Consider the following 23966-nt stretch of genomic DNA (forward strand, 5'->3'; position numbering starts at 1 on the left):
CACCAAGAATCGTATCATTTCACTTAGTGCAAATGGCAACTTAAGTATGAAGAAAATGCATTTTTCTATATCCCATCATGGGTTGCAAACTTATTAGGAACTGATCCCATACTATGCAGTAAAACATCAACCACTCACTTAAATCCATCCAAGTTCTGTTTCCTTTCAACAAAACGCTGATAAAGTAATAAATATTGAATTTATTTAATTTTGTCCCAACCCTTCCAGATTCTATGAGTGTCTTTGTTATAAAAATAGATTCTTGTCCCACATCAAATATGAGAGTATCTGGGGAACTGCCTAAGAATCTGTATTTCTGAAGTAAGTTCTTTTGCAAGTTGTACCATTATACATGCATATGGACTACAGATAAGACTATTTGTGGGGTGTAATCCAGCTCTGGGCGCTCTTGGCCTTCCCAAGGAGAGCATACTTTAAAGAGGAAAGCTGTAGTGGGTTCAGCACCATGGTGGATTAGAAAGCAGCTCCTGAGCTATGCAAGAGCTGTACAGACACCTGAGATTAAGCTAGCCAACAGAAAGAGCTGGCAGCATTTAAGGGTATTAAGGGTGGTGCTCTGCTGTATAATAAATTACTTGTTTTCAAAGCTAGCTCTTGGACATTATTCAACTGTAGCACCTTCATTTCTACCTGATTTTTATTTCTAGTCTTTCTTTTTACAGCTTCAGAATATCAATGCAAACTAAGAACAATAAAAAGGCAATCTTCTTCAAATGAAATGCACATAACCTGCAGTGGTTTTAGCTCATTTATGTGTGTGTCAGAGGACTCAAGGAGGGATTAAGCACAGATTGTGCAAAGTGTCTCCCATCATTACTACTCAAGCTTTCATGCTTTTCACAAGAAATGTGGGAACCCTGCAAAGAGAAAAAGTACTGGAGCAAATATTGAACAATGGCTATATTTTATAAGTAATGGCATCATATCCCAACTCACTGAATTGATGTCTTTGCCTAAGGCTGTTAAGTCTCAAATGTTACATAAGTGAATGCTACCTGAATAGGGAGAAAGGCAGGTTATCACTGACTTGATCTGCCAGGAGGAAGGGACAACCGCACAAGGAACTTTGACTTGTTCCCTAAGGCAATGGTGCCTGAGGGTGAGGATTTAAGAAATGCACACTCTTGAAAGTTTTCTGCTCCAGCTCTCTTTTTGATAATGAATGTCAATCAGGTCCAGTACTTCCTCAAAGGGGCATTCTTGTTTGTTTTTTGATAATACATTTAAAAGATTTTAAATGGGTGATGCTGTTGTAACAGAAGCCATTCACTGAGCATAAAATTTCCAGTAAGAAATAGCAAGAACATGAATCTATGGTGTGTCAATGCAGGGCTCAAATGTGCTACTCCTGTGGTGCAGCCACTGTGCTTTTCCTCCAGTCCTCAGTTTTATACACGAGTTCTTTTGTGCACACACTTGGAAATGACAATCATCCAAGGATGTGTTTCATGATGAGGAAACTCTCAGAACTTAAGTAACTAGATGGAATGCAGAGATAACCACAGTGACTGGACTATATAGTAGTGGCCGGAATGCCTAAGCTAACAGTAATTGCAATCAGAATACATCCTCATTTCATTATTTTCCAACCATATACCCATTCTCTAGTTCTGTTAGGTAAGGGTAAGCACCAATTGAAAATAAGACTACAGGGTTATCTACACATTTGGGGAAATATAAAGGCAGCAGATAGTTTGAAAAATTTCTGTGGTATTCAATGTTCTGCAATAATTCCTCAATAAAGACAGCATGTGGCACTTTCTAAACTTAGCAGAGGATGCCATGCTTTTTGTGCCTGGAACATATCTACGTTAAGGTTTTCTAGCATAGCTTAGGGGAACACCAAAAGAGGGCTCTGTGTTCCAATCTTATGCATCACTGTGTACTTTCCAATGATTTAATGGTTCTAGAAGGCATTCATTAAACCAAATATAGGTTGTTTGATAAATCCAGAATATCTTTACATCCAAAGAAGACAATATGTGTGGTCATTATATGACTGATATTCTTGGAGTTTCAATAGTTGTACAGATGTTTTTCTTGTCTCCGTACCTACTTTGATCCATTAAATATCATATGCATAGACCAAAATCATGACTCTTCAGAGGCCAGAAATGTTATATTAACAACCTCATTGAAATGAAATTGTGGATGTCATTTCTCGATAATGTCAGTGATACACTTATAGAAAAGTGAGCATTGAGACATTTAACTTTTCTGTAACAAAGGTATTTTTTTTTAAAAAACGCACCTACTAATTTGCATTTTGAATTTTAACTATTTTAAATTGCTAACTAGAACTCAGGTCATTAAGGGTACAGTCTTGAAATCAATTTGAATGAAATGCCAAAATTAGACTATGATATTTACCATTTCCTAAAAATCTCCTGATTTTTAATTAGCTTACAATGTATCTCTGTTCTCCAAAATTTACCTATAACTTAAACCTGTTTGTGTAAGACTTTTGTTACTGACATTACCTGAACAACAGTGGGAGCATTTGCAAAGAAAATCCTCATCTGACAAAAATTTCACTTCCCAAGCCTGAAGCAGCGATGGCTGCTCTGCAGTGTGCCAGGTCAGTGTTCTTTTCTCTGTGCTCCCTCCTTTCTTACTTTCATAACATTTTAAGAACTTCTTGAGACTCTTAATAGATGTAAGCATTTGACCTTTTTCCTCTTCCAATTTGGATTCAGTATTAGAAAATGAAAAACAGTGGCCAGAGGGTTCAACTTTGGTTAACTGATATACCCTGAGGATTCTTCAGAAGAAACAGTACAACAGGATGCAATCTTGTGGCAGGATGTTCACTTTTGTGAAATGATATTTTGTTCAACTTTGTATTTCAAGTTCCTGAAGGGAGGATACTAAATTATAAAGAAAGCTCTAAAGATTCTACCTATGCAACAAAATACAGAACAAAAATACAACAAAAATACAGAACAGACTTATTTTAAAATAATATAAGTTAATATGAAAATTCTAGTTTGAGAAAGATTACTAGGTTTAAGTTTCTCATATATTCAAGAGGTCAAAGTGTATTATATATTATAATTACATTTTTATTAAAACAAGCAAGGTTTCTATGTAAATATGTCATAAATTTTGCATAAACAAAGGTTATGCAACTTAAGCTACTTGGCCCTGACATAGTATTTGGCTTCTTAGATACAAAATTTATTTTGGTACATACAGGCCATTAACTTTATCAGATTTGAAAAATATAGAGATTACTTTAAATTGCTCTTTGTTTTATTTTGAGGAAAAGGGGAGTCCTTGACTAATCACAGCCCGATGAAATACACAGTAATTGAGAAACAAAGTACACAAAGGAGCTTGGATATTATAGAAACATGTTTCTTTCCTGGTTTGTTTTGTTTATTTTTGTTTTTAGATATGGCCTCACTATATAGCCTAATATAGCTTCAAAGTCATGATTCTCTGTAAAGAAATTTTAATTCAGCAGCATGGCTGCTCTGGCAAGGAATCACATCCAAAGACCTTCTAAGTCTATATGACCCCACTGAAATACAGACATGCCCTTAGTACACACCTTTAATCCCAAACAATGAAGGTAAAGCTAGTTTTTAGAAAGAAGCAGCCATATTTGAAAGTAACTAATAATTGAGGATCAGAAAAAGTGACAAACTCTCTGCCAGAATGAGTCAGAGATAGGATACCTCCAACTCTCACAAGAACAGAGAAAGAAAGAGAGGTTACTCAAGAGCAGTAGATGGCGGGAGGGAGGGACTGAGAGACGAAGAGAAGGAGCTAGTGTCCCCTCTATCTTCTTCTATCCCACAAACTATTCCATGAGACACCCAGCACTCTGCCCAAGGTTTGGCTATGAATCTCAGCATCTGCTTTGGTCCCCTGCCGGCTGGAGTCTTTTAGAGGACATCTGTGGTAGGTTCAAGTCCTGTTCCCTCTCTTCTACTGTTTCCGGTGTCTATCCTGTTTGCCATCTTCCCTACAGTCCTCTTTGTTGTTCAGCTTCTTTAGGTCTGTAGATTTTAGTAACTTTATCCTATATTATATGGCTAATATCTGCTTATAAGTGAGTATATAGCATTAGTATCTTTCTCTTTCTGGGTTACCTTACTCAGAATGATCTTTACTGGTTCCATCCATTTACCTGCAAAATTCATGGTTTCCTTGTTTTTTTTATTTTTTATTAATTACAGTTTATTCACTTTGTATCCCCCCATAAGCCCTTCCCTCCTCCCCTCCCAGCCTCACCCTCCCTCCCCTTTCTTCTCGCTTGCCCCTCCCAAGTCCACTGATCGGGGTGGTCCTCCTCTCCTTCCTTCTGATCTTAGTCTATCAGATCCCATCAGGAATGGCTGCATTGTCATCTTCTGTGGCCTGGTAGGGCTGCTCTCTCCTCAGGGGGAGGTGATCAAAGAACAGACCTATCAGATTATGTCAGAGGCAGTCCCTTTTCCCATTACTATGGAACCCACTTGGATATTACGCTGTCATGGACTACATCTGTGCAGGGGTTCTAGGTTATCTCCATGCATGTTCCTTGGTTGGAATATGAGTCCCTGGGGAGACCCCTGTGTTCAAATTTTCTGGTTCTGTTGCTCTCCTTGTGGGGTTTCTGTCCTCTCCAGATCTTATTGTTTCCCATCTCTTACTTAAGATTCCATGCACTTTGCCCATCAGTTGGCCTTAAGTCTCAGTGTTTCTTTGATAGTCTGTAGGGCAGAGCTTTTCAGAGGCCCTCTGTGGCAGGTTCCGAGGTTGTTTCCTGTTTTCTTCTTCTTCTGATGTCTATCCTCTTTGCCTTTCGGGATGGGGATTGAGCGTTTTAGTCAGGGTCCGCTCTCTTGATTATAGCTGGGTAGTATTCCATGGTGTAAATGTACCACAATTTCTATATCTATTCTTCAATCGACATCTAGGTTGTTTCCAAGCATATCTTTCAAGGAAGAAAGGAAAGGAAAAAGAAAAGGAAAGGAAAGAAAAAAGGAAAGAAAAGGAAAAAGGAAAGGAAAGGGAAAAGGAAAAAAGGGGAAAGGTAAAGGAAAGGAAAAAAAGGAAAAGAAAAAGGAAAGGAAAAAATGAAGAGAGAAGAGAAGAGAAGAGAAGAGAAGAGAAGAGAAGAGAAGAGAAGAGAAGAGAAGAGAAGAGAGAAAAGAAAGAAGGAAGGAAATCATCCTAACAAACTCAAGCGTATCAGTAAATCAACAGACCTATACAGTAATGCTGTTCTAAAACTGATCCTCATAGATGTTTCCTTATTGCACTAATATTATCGTCCATTTAATTTAAGTTCAAAACTATTCTTGACATCTCATTTCTTTCACATTATCAACCATACCATTAGATTCTTTTAATTCTTCATCTTTACAAAAACTCAGATCTGTTCAAATGCCTTTATCTGTTACTATGACAGACCAAGTTACCTCCATTTACTCTCCTTACTCATCCTACCAGTCTCGACTCTCTGTTCTCTTCAACTACTGGCAGCATATTTATCTTCAGAAAGCAAAAGTAAAATTGTACCATAACACAGGCAACTCCCAGTTACACTATGCTTGATAGTACACACATTTTCATGTAAATAGTTTGCCACACTGGTGAATAAATCTAGTTATCAAATGCTTAGCCCAAGTATCACTTGAGAGGCTTCTTCCAGCAGCTAAAGGGTGTAGTGCAAAGACCCACAGCCAAACATTAGGCAGAGAGAGAGAGAGCCTAAATTGGAGACCTCCACTGGGTCCTCCCCCTTGGAGCTGAGGGAACTATAGAAGCCAGAGGGGACAAGGGGATCACAGCCCATTAGATCAACTAAGCAGAACTCATAGAGGTGCACAGAGACTAGACAGGTAAGCACAGCCATAGCGTCAACTGCAATACAATTGTACAAGTGCTAAGCAAAAGACTCAACTTTAATGGTCCTAAGGTAGACACTTAAGGAACAGATCAGTATGACTAGATGACCATGAGATGGAGAGGAGCTGATACCAAATAAGTCAGGAAATTTCAGCAGAAGCCAGTAGTGCAAAACTTTCAGACCTCAAACGGAATTTCTATTTCACTCGTAAACAAAAGGCTTTACTAAAATCATTTAGTCTATAAACATTTCCAGTAAAACTGCTATGTTGAAAGTGGGGTAATATTTATTTAACCAGGATTTTCATCCATGGCAATTAAATAAATCTATTTCAGACAACTGTTTTCTGATGTTCTAATGAGAGGTACAGAAGAGAAAGCTAGTAGTCCAAGGTAGACATGGTCTCTTTTGAACAATTTTAAAGATTCTTTAAAAATAAAAAATAAAAATTTCAAAAACTGTAATTAAACCAAAAAAGAACAAAGGATAGTTTAATGGTCAAATGGTTGCAGCCAATGAAAGAATAATGAATAAGAAAGTAAATTTAAGGAAATTAGAATTCCCCAAAGAAGCAAAATTATTTAAAGGACCACCTATGTGTACAGATGCCCAAGGAGAACTCTGACATATTAGTGACTTTACAAAGGCAAGTTTCAGTGAAATTATGACTTCCAATGGGGTTTCCAGGGAGGATTTGCACTCTCACTCTCTCACTCTCTCTTTTCTCTCTCATCTAAAAACCACATTGCATTTTAACTGCTTAGTGGCTTGTGCTTTCTGCAAATGAAACCCAAGAAAGCTTGGAAGGCACATGAATTATGTCCACAGTAAAGTAAATGTTCTCTCTTACAGTGCCTCAGTTCTTCCTGGATCAGAGCATTTTTTAAGTAGAAAAACCCTTTAAAATATTCTTATGCCAGGCTTCCTTCAAAAAGAATCCTTTTTCTCTCTGTACTACCTGTTTGTCAGCAAAACCAATAGCAGAGGTCCACAGAAATGTAGCATCTCCAGTGCAAGATAGTTCCCTGCTGTTTTCTTGGAGCCAAAGTATCCATTAGAGATCTGGCACAGCTTCCTGGGGTACATTAGAAATGGCCTTACTAAATTCAATCTCTTCTTGCTTCCTCATACAGATTATATTGCTTTAATTGATCAATCATTCCTACTGTGTTCTGCTGGTCCCAGGACAACTGGATAGCATGAACTGATGCTGTGTATGTCATGGTAGTCTCTCTTGATGAGGAAGTAGACTTAAGGCTGAAAACGCATTTTCCAGGTTATTACTTCCTTTTACTATTTTTTGCCTGAAGTGTGAATGTTTGGACTCAATACCCCAAGCTGTCTGAAACTCAAAGGTTCACTGCTTTGCTCTAGGGAAATACAGATCTCAGCTGGCCAACATGATGAATTGCTTTCTGCTATGCCCTTCTCAGACCTTTGAAAGCACTGCAGATTAAAATCAAGAGAGCCCAGGAGAAATCAGAAATTCCAACAACAGGTCAGATGTTGTTGAGTAGACTGAATTATAAAAGACATGGAAGTTCCAGTGCTTATTAAAGTAACTCACTAATTTCTATCACAATCCCCTCTTTGTAACCTACTTTTAATTTTAATGATGTAGTGAGACAGCAATGATCATACAGATAGTACAATCCTGAGTTCAAGACCTAGGAAGTTCTAGTCAAAGTTGTGAAATATCAATGATTACAGCATAAAGACATTTCTTGAATTATTTTCTTCATAAGCATACAATAAAGTATTATTTATTTTAATCTGAAACAAATGACTTATGAAAAACTAGATGAGAGGGGTTCCTAGCTATTTCACATCATAAACTAGAGTTTAATTAATAAATCTATCCTATTTTTCTTTTAAATGAAGAATTTAATAAGAATAAAGACTTTCTCTCATATTGGAATTCTTGAATTCAATACATGTTTGCTTAGAGAATAAATAATACAGTTAGTAAAACATAGTCAAGGCCAGCTGGACTGTAACTTGGTGAAAATTATATAGTATTATAGGAAGACTATGAAGACTATGCCAGTGAGTATGAACTGGATATGATTAAATGAATGAAGCTAATGGACAGTTTCAAATCCAAAGTCACATAGAAAGCCCTAATTAAACTCTACTAAGCTTAACACAAAACAAAAGTCATGAATATAAGAAAGAGATCTTTAAGGAAGAAGGGAGGCCAGCAAGATTTGGAAGGGAATAGCAGAAGTTAGAATGCATTACATAAATGTAGGATGTTGTCAAAGAACAAAATTAAAAAAATATAGTCTAATATTCCCAAGGAGCATAGATGGAAATATCTTCATCAAAAGGCTATCAGCTAGGTTCATCAGCATGTTCAAAGGTATACACACCATGATCAAGGGATCCTACTACTTAAATGCAAATATGACTGAACATACACAAATTGATATATATCAGATATAAATATCACAGATGTATTACATCACACTAACACATTAGATTCCTATGATAATCTTAAATGCAGAAAGAACATTTGACAAAATCAACATCCTGTTGCAATAAACTTTTGGATGAAGACAGGCATAGGAGGAATGTTGTTGATCAACAAAATAAAGTTCACATAAGAGGAACTCGGTGGAGAACTACTCAGTGATGGTTTCCCGAAGATCAGGATGAAGAAAGGCACACTACCAATTCCAATCACACACTGAAATTAGTACTGAAAGCTATAGCCTGAACAATTAGGCACAACCGGGGAATTAAACACATGCTCATCAGAAAGAAACAATAAATATTTTGATTTAGGATGACATGCTTTTATTCAATACGCTATCCCAAAATAGAATAATAAATAATAAATAATAATAAATTCAGCAAAGCTGCAAGATATAAAAATCAACCTATAAAGAAAAATCAGTTGTTTTTACCCACAGTAACAATGAACTTCCAAGAAAAACTATTTTAAAAAACCATCACTTATAATAATATCAAAGTTTTAAAAACACTTAGGAATACACTTAAACAAATAGGCAAAAGATCTGTATAATATAATCTATGCAGTATCAATGAAAAGTAACTATGAACACAGGCATGTATGAAAACATCTGTGTTTACATGGAGGCTCTGAAAAATTGTTAAAATACATTTTGTATAATTAAAGCAAAAAAATAGATCCAATGCAAAGATTCAAATTGTGTCTCATGGCAACAGAAAGTAGTAATGTGATTTACATGAAACTCAAGAAGTTCCTTTCTCATAAATGTTGAATAAAAATGAATTTGAAGTCACTACTCCACCTGATGCTAAGTATAACATAAAAATTTAAGAATTGAAACATGAACTGATTGGCCTGCTCTTTGATCACCTCCCCCTCAGGGAGGAGCAGCCTTACCAGTCCACAGAAGAAGACAATGCAGCCAGTCCTTATGAGACCTGATAGGATAGGGTCAGATAGAAGGGGAAGAGGACCTCCCTATCAGTGGACTAAAGGAGGGCCATAGGAGAAGAGGGAGGGAAGGCAGGGTTGGGAGGGGAGGAGGGATGGAGCTACAGGGGAGATACAAAGTAAATAAACTGTAATTAATACAATAAAAAAATTAAAAAGGAGAATTGAAACAAACAGGTACTGACATAAAACACTTACAGACTATTAGAGCAAAAAAAACAGAACACATATATAAACCTCGCAATTGACAATACATCCTTTTAACAAAAAAAGAAAAGAAAGAAAGAAAAACAAGCAGGGATGTTGGTGTGCACCTTCAGTCCTTACACTCAGTTTGAGGCAGGAAGATCTTTCTGAATTTGAGGACATATTTACTTTCCTAGAAAACCAGGGCTACACAGACATATTTTGTCTTAAATAAAATGCCCAAAGCACAAAATGTGGAAAAACAAGAAATTATCTACAATAAATCATTGCAGAAAAATTGGTTATCTTACACACAAAAATGAAATTTGAGCTTTTCCTTAATTGATGTACAAAGCCAACTTAAAATGTATCAAAGATTTAAATGTGAAACTTTAAGCTATAGAGGTTCTAAAAGGATAGGACTAATAAGATAAAACATTTAGATTTAGCCTGGACAGTGATATTTTGGTCATACCTCAAATGCACAAACAAAAACTAAAAGAAAACAGAAACACACAATGTGTATATAAGTATCTGCCACAGGTACGACACTAAAGAGGCAAAGGCAGACAGATCTCTGTGCATTTGAAGCCATACTAATCTATAAAAAGAGTTCCAGAGTTCCAGGACACCATGGCTATTACAGAAACCATATATATATTTTATATATATTTATATATATATTTAGTATTAAGTCAGCATTTTTAATTATCTTATGTAAAATTGTAGTCAGCCATGAAGTTTGCTTTTAATTTTTTGCATGTTTCTTTTTTCTGATTTTTTTAATTTATTATTAATTACATATTATTAACTCTGTAACCCAGCTGTATCCCGCTCTCTCATTCCCTGCCAAACCCTCCCTCCTTTCCTCATCTCCTCTCTGCCCCTTTCCAAGTCCAATGATTGGGAAGGACCTCCTCCCCTTTCATCTGACCCTGTTTTATCAGGTGTCTTCAGGACTGGCTACAAATTCCTCCTCTGTGGCCTAGCAGGACTGCCCCTCCTTTGGGGGCGGTGGGGAGGTCAAAGAGTCTGTTTTGAAAAACAAAGAGGTGGGGGGGCACTTGAACAAAAGTTCTTTTAAAAAGAAACCAAATATACAGCTCTATTAATCAGTTTTCCATCTCAGTGACAAAACACTTGAGAATATCAAGTTTACAAAGGCAGAAAGGCTTATTGGCTATTAAGTAAACTATTTCAGATGGCCAACTGGCTCCATTTGTTTGAGGCCTACAGCGAGATGGAACTTAATGAAGGGGAGTCTGTGGAGCAGTAAAGCAGTTCACTTAAGGTGCAGGAAACAATACAAAGTAAGAGGAAGGCCTTGAGTACCTTAACTCCCCTTTAACTCATGTCATAATAAACTCACCCTCTTTGTCAGAACACATCTCCTTAGAAATATCCTAACTCCTCCCAACAGTACCACAGACTGACAGCCTAGCTTATAAGGCACATCCTTTATATATTCTTTAGATCCACACAAAAAAATATCCAAGAAGTATATTTTGAAAATGCTCAAAAGCAATAATCATCAGGAGAAATGCAATTCAAAATCTCAGTGAGATATAGCCACATTCCCATTAGGATGGCTATTATCAAAAGGACAAGAGGAAAAGGACACATTTGCATTCTATTGGTAGAAACATACATTTGTGTAGAAAACATTATGAGAGGTTCTGAAATCTTTAAAAACAGAAGTATCATATAAAAAAAATAACAGCAATCGCATTCTTTCTTCAAAATGAAATAAAAATGTCAATATTTTCAAGATGAATCAGTATAGTCCAACTGTAACACTGTTTTACAATGTCTCCTGAGTGTACTTACCTACTGTGAAATAAATACATAAGGTATAAGAAGTACAGAGTATATACACACACGCTACTACCACCACTACTACCATCACCAACAAAACAACAAAATGTTTCAGTCATAAAATTTATTAATGTTGTAACACAAAACAGAAAGACACAAAAAGAGATAAACACAGGACCTATATTACTGAATTTTATATCTCACCTTTATATGTTATCTAAAATTATGTTTTAGAAGCATAGAGTATAACAGTAGTTTACAGGGCCTGGGTGTGAGGAAGTGAAAAGACGTTGGTTTAAGAACACATAATGTTAGTCATAAGGCTAAGTTCCAGAGTGAAATGAACAGTGTAACAGTATTAAAACTTGATGCTTATAAACCTTAAATTTTGCCATCACATGCCAGTGAGAATGGCGAAGGCTTCTGTGAATGTGCTAACTTTCTTAACAACAGTAATTATTTTATAATTTCTCTCTCTCTCTTATACACTCTGGCGGTTTGGATAGGTTTGGCCCCCACAGATTCATGTGTTTGTTTGAATGCTTGGCCTATAGGGAATGGCCTTGTTGGAGGAGGTGTGGCTTTTCAGAGAAAGTGTGCCACTGTGGGGAAGGGCTGTGAGGTCTCCTATGCTCAAGCTAAGCCTAGTGTGACACTCAGTCTCTGTTGCCTGAGGATCAAGATGTAGCACTCTCAGCTCCTTCTCCAGGACCATGTCTGCCTGCACTCTGCCATGCTTTTTGCCATGACAATAATGGACTAAATCTCTCAAACTATAAGCCAGCACCAATAAAATGTTTTCCTTCGTAAGAGTTGCTGTGATCATGGTGCCTTTTCACAGCAATAAAACCCCAAACTGAGACACAGATTTTAAGTACAAATAGTTTATATATGTTACTTGTATTTCAGTAAAGGTAAGAATGATAAAAACCTGGATGCAGTACTGATCATTACAATGCGAGGACTCCTCAGGGCTGCGTAAGCTCAACATGATCAAACCATCTTCTCTAAATTCAGTGTTGAGCAGCAAAATAATCACTGTTATTGCCTCCTTAGCTTGACATTAAGAGTACATCTAAGAGTACATCTGTAAGAAGACACCTTTACACCAAATTATAGACTGGAGATTGAGTTTAATTTTTTAAGTTTATTTATTTCTTTTCCAATTGCAGTTCCACTCTCCTACCGTCTTCTCCCCCCACCCCCATCCATTTTTCTCAGAGAAGGGTGCTACACACAATCCCAAGTGCCATCAGCACTGCCACTTCATGTCCCATCAGTACTCAGCACATCCTTCTCCACTGAGGCCAGAGAAGGCTGCCCAAGTATAAGAAAGTGTTCCAATAGCAATTTAAATGAGATTTGTTGTTGTTGCTGTAAATGTCAGGGAATAATTAAAATTACCTAACTACCTCAGATGCAGACACTGCAGGTCCAACTACAGGAGGACACTTTTACAGAAATAGCAAGTGAGGATGGTTTTATAGCAACAATCTTTAATATTATTTCAGCTAGAAAAGTAAAATGTAATCCTCTAGTACATTATAAAAACCATGTATTTGAAGAAAACAGTCACACACTGCAAGCAGAATCGTCTCTGCAATTCGAGTTTCCAATGAAAATGCAGAGTGCCATTATGCCTCAGGATGACTCCATGTCTTTCTCGGTGGAAAAGAGCATGCCTGGTTTTTATTCCTTTATATCTCCCTGAAGAATACTTTGCACTACTTTAATTAGCATAATCTTTTACAATCTGGTGATAAATATGCCATTTAAATGATTGTATCTAAGAGGCCATGCTGCAATGCACCAACACCAGTATAATGTATAGATGTATAATGTGAAACTTCTGAATAATTTGTTTTTCTTTGCTTCTTAAGTAAAATTAAAATATGTCACAGTAGCAGGATATGGTCAGATTCTTTCACTATTTATGGTTTCTTAAAGGACACTAAATGAGGTCCAATCATGCCCAAGTTCAAGATCTGATCATTTTCCCCATCTTTTAGTAATTTATTTAAGTCTTTATGTGTGCCCTAAAAAAAATAAAAATAAAAAGATTATAAGGATTAGAAGTATGCTGTAAGGAAACAGCCTTCTCTGGGAGCTAATGGCATTTCTGTGACCTGAGATCTTCAAGGAAGCCTAATACCAGAAAACAAATACAAATATTAAGACCCTGTCAAAAGGTGAGAAGCCAACACTTACAACTTCCTGAAAACATAACAGAACAGTTAACTGATCATTCACCTAGACTTACAGTGTAGTAGAATCTTTCTGGTAACTTGCAGATAAATCAGGGAACATTACCAACTTCCTCATTTCAAGGAACTTATGCACCACTGCAGAAAGCCAACAGTCAACATTACAGACAAGCTGAACTATCTGCATCATTGGTTGTAGAAAGTATGAGGAGAAAGTGGCTTAATAGCAAATAGAGGTTTATGGCACCAGGAAGTCAGCAAACTCCCTCTCTACAAATATCTACCATTAATGGAATTTTCATGTGCTATTTACAATGGCAAAGAGTTCATGGAAGGAAATTCATACCTTTTTAACTTACATTTCATGGTAGAGTAATTGTACTAGATTCATATATTTATGAGAGGTCAGTTTAAAAACCTTTTAAATATAAAATGTGGTCTTGGATTACATAACACACACACACAAAGATAAACATATACAGACACATGAACATACATACACTCCATTAGGTATACATGCATACATATGTATGCACATGTGCATGCTTGTGTGGGCACACATACACAAATTAATTATATTTGAAAAGAAAGCTCTATGTCTGGGTTGGCTCCTTCAATATACACTTTTCTTTATATCTGAATATGTATATGTGTGCTACATTTTCATTATGCATTCACCTGCTGAAGAACATTTAGGTTATTTCCATTTTCTGGCTATTATAACTATGTTACCTATGAACATTACTGAGAAAGTATTTATGGATTAGGATGACAAGTCCTTTGTGCATATGGCAAAGTGATATAGCTGGGTCATATACTGGATTTATTTTTAGATTCTTGAGGATTCTGCAATACTGATTTCTAGAGCAACTGTACCAATTTCCATTCTCAACAACAGCAACATTCACAACCTCACCATCATTTGTTATCTGTTGTTCTTTCATTCTTTGCCATTCTGAGCAGAGTGAAATGAAATCTCAAAGTTGTTTTAATTTGCATTTCCCTAATTACTAAGAATTACTGAGGTGTTTCTTCACAATTTTTACATCTTCTATTGAGAACTCTGTTTAGATTCCTTAGCGAAATTTTTAATTCTTTCAATTGCCAAGATAACTTCTATAACATAACCAAAGTAGTAAAAACTATGAAGAAAGCCAAAGGAGAATGGGCATATGGATACTAAGACATCTACATAGTTTGGAATACAGTATTTAAGAAAAGCCTCATTGGTAACATGAGCAGAAATGAACAGGGCACAACAAAGTCAGCCACATGCTGTCTGGAGAAGAGGGTTCAGCCAGAGACAACAACCAACTAAAAAATGCTTAAAGCAGAGCAGGCTCTGTATATCCCATAAACAACAGAGTCCAGTGTGGTAGGAAGAACAGTGAACAAAGCATGCAGGCAGAATGTAGAGAAGGTTTTCTAAGTGCTGCAAAAAGACTGAGTGAGTATGCCCCTCCTCTCAAAGGCTACCCTGAAACCTTAGCATCCAATATACTTCTGGGAAGAGAAAATATCAAGAGGGACCACACAAATGAGACTGTACTCTTACAGGTGAAATCCTAAAGAACCTTTGTCCTCCTATGTAAAGACAGAGCAAAAAGAGCTTTCTTTTAAAAAGGACAACTTGTTACAACTGCTGAAACACACTATGACAATCAGAAATCACTGGAAAGTAATGACTGGAGGACTAGCAGACAATTAAAATCTACATTCCACACTGACTGTTCTGTGCAGAAAAGATAAACGTGAAAGCAGAAGGAAGTGGAATAAAGACACTTGTGCTTGATATTATATTGGCCAAGTCTAGTAATTATATGCTCAAACCAAAGAACAGAGAAGGAAAGTGCATTTCTCCTACTGGGAATGCTAGGCACACTACAAGAAAAGAGTTTGCAACATTGCTCAAGGGATAAAGGGATGAGTGATACAAAATAATGCAATTTACTTTGCTGTACTTAAATTCCAGAACCAGACGGGTTCTTCATATAAGTCATTACAGGAAAAAAATTTTTTTTGATTCAATTACTAGAATGATGAGTAAATGAGAACCTTCCAGAAGGACCGAAAGAGGCTAATGGTGAACCACAGGAAAAATCAGCTGGGAGACAAAGAAAGAATTTCAAGGAAAAGATAAGACTGTCAAATTTCAAGGATTAGCTAAGCTGCATGAAAAATACATTCTGGGCTTAGTAATAGTAATACACAAGCCTTTACATCTGGTTATTTCATTCAAATAAAAGAGAACAAAGTTTGAACAGTTTCAAAAAAGGAATGATAGGAACGAAGGGAAGAAAAGGAGGGAAGGAGAAGGGAAAAGATAAGGGGAAGAAGGAAAGAGGATGGGAAATGAGGAGAATGAATGAGAAGAAGTATGAATCAGTCAGCAAAGAGAAATAATACAATGTGTATGCTCACTGAATTTGGAACTATCCAGTAGGAAGAAAAAAACAAAACAAAACAAAAAACAGAAAATTATCAGTTTAAGGATAGTGACTTCTCAGAAAGAAAGGAATCCTGGTAACAAAAGTCGCTCTAGTCTCAGAGAAGATCAGCTTTTCTAAGAAATGTTTGTGATTTTACAACCGAAAAGCAGAGTACCATATTAGAGTTACACATTACAAAGCATAAATAGCCATGTGACTTCAGGTAAATATGAAATTTCCCAATGCCAACAGATGGTCATGGCACAGAAGTTTATAAGTTTGAAAAGGAAATATTGGGGAGCCAAGATGGCGGCGGCGGGAGAGCACCGCGTTTGAGAAGCAGGACAGCACTTGCCTTGCAGAGACCAGGAGACTGAACTCTGGGCCCTGAAACTACATTGATTGTGTTTCCCAGGTGAGGGGAGGGTCCACTCACTGCTACCCAGCCAGAACCCGGAAGAAGTCCCAGGTAACGCGGGCTTTGTGTGTCCAGGCTGGAGCCGCAAGGGTCGTCCATGTCTCAATCACTTTCCCAGGCTGATCCTTGAGCACAAGGGTGCCTGAGGCTGGGAGTCCCAGCCGCGAGGGTACCCCACTGGGAAGCAAAGTTGCCAGACTGATCACGGGTCACCCAGTCTATCCCCGGAAGGTCGCTAGGACGGCGGGTACCATCCGCCAACACAACTGAGCTCCTGCTGAGCAGAGATCTGTGCACTCAGCTCAGCTTACAGACAAGCTGTGCACCCCAGTACAACAGGGACTGGGAACCCCTGTCCAGAGAGGACCCCACAGAGAAGGAAGAAACCGTGCTGCTGGGGTCACCTAGGGAAAGTCTAGCAGCCTGCAGATCGCAGACAGGTGAGTACGCCCAGCCATCACAGATCTGGGCCCAAACAGGGAGCACAGAGTGATCGGAAACTCAGCTCCCGCAGACTAGCAGGCGGGCGCATGCTCCACCAGCCCAGAGGCCTGCATTGTACCAAATACATCTTACAGGCAGAACTGTGTGCCCCAAGACACCAGAGCAGTACTCACCTGCCACAAATTACCTCTTAGGTTCTGGGGCACAGAGCCCCAACCTCAGACCTACAAAAGACCGGGAACCCTGAGATCAACCCCCCAGATACTGCTCCAAGGGGCGACCAGTTATCCCTAACAAAACCGACCAAACCACGGGACACACAGGTTACAGCAGTTGATCACTAAATTTACAGCAAGAAACCCAGAAGGAGGGCAGCTGTCTCCAGGACTTCTCCCAGTGAGAGGCGAGCCCTCTCGACTAATCAGGACCACAGTTACTACCCAGGTCTCTATGCCTGAGGTGAGCTGTAGCAACTCCTGAAAAACATCGGACATCCAGTGACTATACCCAAAAAGCTGGAAAGGCTTTCTTCAGGAAAAACCATCTTCCTGCCAAAGGGATTCTCTCCACTACAAGAGTCCAGGAACAACCAGAAACTAAATTCAAACAACTAAGATAGCCCAATGGGTAGAGGACAGCGTAGAATTCCAATCAACAAAAGCCAGAGCAATATGGCATCTCCAGAACCCAATTATCCAGGGGCAAATAGCCCTAGACACCCCAGCATAAATGAAATTCAAGGAGATGACCTAACATCTATGCTCATGAAGAAGATAACAGAGGAAACAAATAAAATACAAAAAGAATTAGAGGAAGATAAAAACAAACAGATCATGGCTATCCGTAAAGAAATGGAGGAAATTAAAGACAAGGAGATTATGGCCATCCGTGAAGAAATACGGGAAGCTGCAGGCAAACAGTCTGTGGCCTTTAGAGAGGAAATGCTTAAATCACTGAATGAAATAAAAGAAACAGTGGATTGTTCAAACAAACAGCTGAAGGAATTGACGGAAAAACATGAAAATACAGTCAGACAGGGGAAGGAAACCAACAAAATAGCTCAAGACCTGAAGATAGAATTGGAAAAATTAAAAACAAAAAACACAAATGGAAGAAATTGTGAAAGAACTTAGGGAAGAAAGCAGGAACTACAGAGGTTAGCATAACCAATAGGATACAAGAAATGGAAGAAAGAATCTCAGGTGTGGAAGATACAATGGAAGAAATAGATGTATCTGTCAAAGAAAATGTTAAATCTAAAAAATTCCTGACATAGACCGTCCAAGAAATTCAAGACAACATAAAAAGACAAAACCTAAGAATAATAGGAATAGAGGAAAAAGAAGATTCCCTGCACCAAGGCCCAGAAAATATTTTCAACAAAATCATTGAAGAAAATTTCCCCAACTTAAAGGAGAGACCAATAAGAATACAAGAGGCCTATAGAACACCCAATAAATTAGACCAGAAAAGAAAATCCTCCCGCCACATAATAATCAAAACCGTAAGTATACAGAACAAAGAAAAAATACTAAAAGCTGCAAGAGAAAAAGGCCAAGTAACATATAATGGCAAACCCATTAGAATCACCCCTGACTTTTCAACAGAGACTATGAAAGCCAGAAGGGCCTGGACTGATATCATGCAGACCCTAAGAGAACACAGAGGTCAGCCCAGGCTACTATACCCTGTAAAACTCTCAGTCCTCACAGACAGAGAAAACAAGATATTCAATGACAAAAACAAATTTCAACAATACCTACAAACAAATCCAGCATTACAGAAGACACTGGAAGGGAAAATGCAACCCAAGAAAGCTAGCTACATTCAAGAAAACACAGAAAATAAATAACCCCACTATAGTAAAACAAAAAGCAACCAAGCATACAACCGTATGACCACAGCCAACATCAAATTCAAAGGATCTAACAGCCACTGGTCATTAATCTCTCTCAATATCAATGGACTTAATTCTCCAATAAAAAGACACAGACTAACAGAATGGATGCGTAAACAAAACCCAGCAATCTGTTGTATACAAGAAACACACCTAAGTCACAAAGATAGACATTACCTGAGGGTAAAGAGATGGAAGACGGCTTTTCAAGCAAATGGACACAAGAAGCAAGCAGGAGTAGCCATTCTAATATCTGATAACAGTCTTTCAACCAAAATTAATCAAAACAGATGGGGAAGGACACTTCATACTCATCAAGGGAAAATTCCACCAAGAAGACATCACAATCCTGAACATCTATGCCCCAAATACAAGGGCACCCACATTTGTGAAAGAAACATTGATAAAACTTAAAGCACACATAGATCCACACACACTAATAGTGGGAGACTTCAACACCCCACTCTCAACAAAGGACAGGTCAACTAAACAGAAATTAAACAGAGAAACAATGTCTCTAACAAATGTCATGAATCAAATGGACCTAACACACATTTACAGAAACTTACACCCAAACACAAAAGAATTTACCTTCTTCTCAGCACCTCATGGAACCTTCTCCAAAATAGACCACATAGTTGGTCACAAAGCAAGCATCAATAGATAAATGTTATGCTCAGGATGCGAGGCTAAGCACTGCACTCAGGGTCAGCCGCTTTCAACCCAGAGAAGAGCAAGTCTGATTGCATGCGGGTTGATGCCCCAGGTCCCACCTCTGAGAAAAAGGTATCAGACGGGTCTGATGCTCTTTGGGTGGATGACACCTAAATGAACATTGGTACAAAGTCCCAATTTATTTCTAATATCAGAGATCAGACCTCTACTCTTGCCTGATGCGTCTAAAACAAAAAGGGGGAACTGTAGAGAGCTGCGGAATGCTGTGCCTTAAAGATGGAGCTGGTTTCCGCCTTCCACCTTCCCGATGGTGAGTGCTCTCTGTCAGGAACAACTCCACATTTGGCTAAGGCTGAGGATCTGGCTTGCTTCCATGTATGTGGACCTATCTGCATTGCCCATGTGGCACGCTGGGGTTGGCTACCCAGAGGCTATTTAAGCTGTGGGCTGGCTTTCCCCAGGGTCAGATGATTGTTCAAGGTTTCTGAATAAACTGCATTGAGAAAAAAAAAAAAAAAGAAAATATTAAATGATGTATCGAATTTTGCCCCCAAATATGAGTTCTACAGAAGTATTTTTATTTTTTTTTCTGTACTGACATGTAGTAAGGATTCAGCAAATGTAGAGCTAGAGAGATAGCTCAGAAGTTAAGAGCTCTAGATGCTCTTCCAGAGTTTCCAGATTTAATTCCCAGCATCTACATAGTTACACACAATCATCTGTAACTCTAATTCCAGGGGAATCCAATGCCTTCTGTCTGCAGGAAGCAGACACACAAGTTTAACAATAGACACACAGGCAGGCAAAATACACACCACGTTCACATAACATAAAAATAATAAAATTTGAAACAAATAATTCAATAACTGTGCTACTTAACTGCCATCACCACTTAATTCTAATACAGGGGATTGCTCTGTAACTAGGATTGGGGGTGGGGATATAGAATGTGCAATTTTAAAATTAAACTTTATAATAGTTACTTCAAAATGTCAGCATTATTTTTAAAGGTTATATGATTAAAACAATAACATTTCATTTCACCATTTCTATTCACATTTCTCCCAAAAGGAGAAATACTATACAAATATTTCACTATAGTTATTAATTTGCCTTTATCAAAATACAGTAATAATATGCATTTTAAAAACCAGTTTTTCTTTCTAATTTTTTACATTGTAAATATTTTCTCCCAGTAATACTATTATACATAAATTTATGCAGATTTTCAGTTTCATTATTTTTACAACCACCCAACTAAGATGTTCATAGATCAAAAAAAATAAAGACTGTATATGAAATTCAATTTGAGTGACCTACTTAGTTTCTCCATGTTACTCGCAACTTAAAAAATAAACATTTAATGTTAATGCATGAGATTAAACATGCAGAAGCACTAGACATTTTTAAATATAGCTATGCTTTGAATATTTAATCACATAAGCTGATGATCCACTGAATAATTTGATATATGAATTAGCACTATCAGCATTAAAGTATCTGCAAGTATTTTTAGCATCTATTATTGCAGCTAATAGAATAACCAATGAGGCAAAATCTTCACCTAGGAATTCAGTGGAGGGCTCTTGTCAGAAAACAGCCTTCTATGTGGTAAACACTATTCCAATACAACAAGGAAGCTTTCAGAAATTCATGACACTGTAATTTCTTTAGCCCTTCATTTAGGCACTTAGATTATCTATTTCATTATCTTGGATATTGGCAAACAATGTTGTAATGAATGGGAGAGGGGAAGACATTTTTAGAAAGGTGGTGATTTGGAGTCCCTTGAATAGATGGCCAGAAAAGTAATTGCTGGATAACATGGGAAACCTGATTTTAAATCCTCCAGGTACCACTGTTGCATCAATCTGTAGCTTGCCTCCCGGATTCCAGAGTTCCCCTTTCTCCTTATTCCACAAACAGCTCTTACCAGCTCTACCTTTTAGTAGCAATTTCAAGAGAAGTGAAGTATGGGATGTAATTAACAAAGCAAAAACCACTCCAATACTTAGAATTAATGAGCAATGGCAGTTCAGTTATCATAGGATGAGTGGGTAAGGGCTACTTTTTTTCTGCTTCAGAGCATCTCAAAGTATCATTCTGTATTTAAAAAACAATGGACAAGTAATGTTTAATTTCCTGGCATCACTGTAGAATATTGTTTTATAGTGCTAACTTGATACATTCAGAGATTATGAAATTTAATGCTTTCATATCTATACTTGGAGATTCACAGTTTTATAAGAACATTTATTATATGCCTTATCTATAACTTTATTTCTAGCTTTTACAGAATTCCTGGCTTATGGCAATCACTTACTATTGGTTGACTTGGATTTGAAACAGGCTAAAAAGAAATTAGGGAAACAACACCCTTCACAAGAGACACAAATATAAAATATCTTGGTATAGTGATTTTTTTTTTTTTTTTTAGTAACAGGAGCAAAGCAGCACCTAAGTTTTTATTCATGTGAACTGTTAAACATGAGCATCTATAACAGTGTTAAATGAGCCATGGGAGAGGAATGCAGGGTAGGACAAGGTGGAAGAATTCCCCTCTATTGGTAATAGCTTCAGGTTCATCTCCTCATAGATTTCATAATCTCCAAGAGACATGTGGTTCTTAAAAACTGTGTACCACTTTTTAAGAATGATCTTATTCCAACGGGTTCCAGATGGGCCACTATCAGGTTCTTCAAATACCTGATGGTGTCATGGGTGTTGCAGTTAAAAGTGGACTTTATTTCCTAATGGTCATTGCAAATTACCTCAATCATTGTGGCTGGAGCTGTAAAATCCTAGAACCTATTGACAATACAACTTGTAGCATGAATGTTGAATCCTGGCCAGATTTAAGCTCTTGGTGTAATTCTAACCTGTCAAGTGAAAAAGACCTGTATGACAAGAACTTCAAATCTTTGAAGAAAGAAATAGAAAACGATGTCAGAATATGGAAAGATCTCCCATACTCTTGGATTGGGAGTATTAAGATTGTACAAATGGCCATCTTAACTAAAAGCAATCCACAAATTCAGTGCAGTTCCTGCCAAAATTTCAACACAATTCTGTACAAACCATGAAAGAACAACACACAACTTCATAGGACATTTGTTCAGCCATGATTGTAGCAGTTTTATTGGTAATAGCCAGAACCTGGAAACAACCCAGATGTCCCTCAATGGAGGAAATGATACAGAAATTGTGGTACATTTTATACAATGGAAAACTACTCAGCAATTAAACACAAGGAAATCATGAAATTTGCAGTCAAACAGCGGGACCTAGAAAAGATCATCCTGAATGAGATATTCCAGAAGCAGAAAGACACACACGGTATATACTCACGTATAAGTGGATACTAGGCCTATAAGATAGGATAAGCATACTAAAATCTGTACACCTAAAGAAGTTAAACAAGAAGGAGGATCCAGGGTAAGAAGATTAATCCTTACTTAGAAAGACAAATGGGATGGACATTGGAAGTAAAAGAAAATGAGAAGCAGGACAGGAGCCTACCAGAGAGGGCCTCTGAAAGACCCTACATAGCAGTGTATCAAAGCAGATGCTGAGACTCATGGCCAAACATTGGGCAGAGTGCAAGGAATCATATGAAAGAAGGGGGAGTTAGTAAGACCTGGAGAGAACAGGAGCTCCACAAGATCCAAATATATCTGGGCACAGGGCCTTGTCTGAGACTGATTCTCCAACCAGGGACCATGCATGGATATAACCTAGAACCCCTGCTTGGATATAGCCCATGGCAGATTAGTATCCAAGTGGGTACCTTAGTAACGGGAACAGGGACTGTCTCTGGCATGAACTCTGTGGCTGGCTCTTTGACCTCCCCACCTCCCCCCCGTGGGAGGAGCAGCCTAGCTAGGCCACAGAGAAGGACATTGCAGCCAGTCCTGGTGAGGCCTGATAAGCTAGGGTGAGATAAGTCCCTTATCAGTTGATTTAGAGAGGGGCAGGGAGGAGATGAGGGAGGGAGGGAGACATTGGGAGGGAATGAGGAAGGGGGCTACATCTGGGATACAAAGTAAATAAAGCATAATTAATTTAAAAAATAAAAATTTAATACAAAAAGAAAAAAACTACAGGATAGCTAAAACAATCATGTACAATAAAAGAACTCCTGGAGGTATCACCATTCCTAATTTCAGAGCAATAGTTATAAAAACTCATGGTATTGGCATAAAAACAGGCAGATTGATCTATGGAATCATATTGAAGACCCAGAAGTAAACCCACATATCTATGGACACTTGATTGTTGATAAAGATGCCAAAACTATACAATGGAAAAGAGAAAACATCATTAACAAATGGTGCTGGTCTAACTGGATGTCTGCATGTACAGGAATCCAAATATCCATATCTATGACCTTGCATAAAACTCAAGGAAGGCCACATGGGTCACAGTCCTCAACATAAAACTTGATATATTAAATCTTATAGAAAAAATAAGGGGAATAACCTTAAACAAATTGGCACAGAGGACAACGTCCTGAACAGAATACCAACAGTTCATGCACTAAAATCAGCAATTATTAAATAGGACATCATAAATCTGAAAATCTTCTGTAAGGCAAAGGTAACCATCAAA

The 23966-nt window shown here is 37.7% G+C and overlaps 1 protein-coding gene and 1 pseudogene across 3 annotated transcripts in view; both read right to left on the reverse strand.

Moving 5' to 3' along the window:
• LOC110541746 (cytochrome c oxidase subunit 7B2, mitochondrial) overlaps positions 1–23966 on the reverse strand; it is an 85454-nt gene that overhangs the window by 15896 nt on the left and 45592 nt on the right. The gene's annotated exons all lie outside the window — the stretch shown is intronic.
• On the reverse strand, positions 21840–22138 carry LOC110543925 (ubiquitin-like protein 5; annotated as a pseudogene).

The sequence above is a fragment of the Meriones unguiculatus genome, chromosome 3 (assembly GCF_030254825.1).
Source record: "Meriones unguiculatus strain TT.TT164.6M chromosome 3, Bangor_MerUng_6.1, whole genome shotgun sequence".
Taxonomy (NCBI): domain Eukaryota; kingdom Metazoa; phylum Chordata; class Mammalia; order Rodentia; family Muridae; genus Meriones; species Meriones unguiculatus.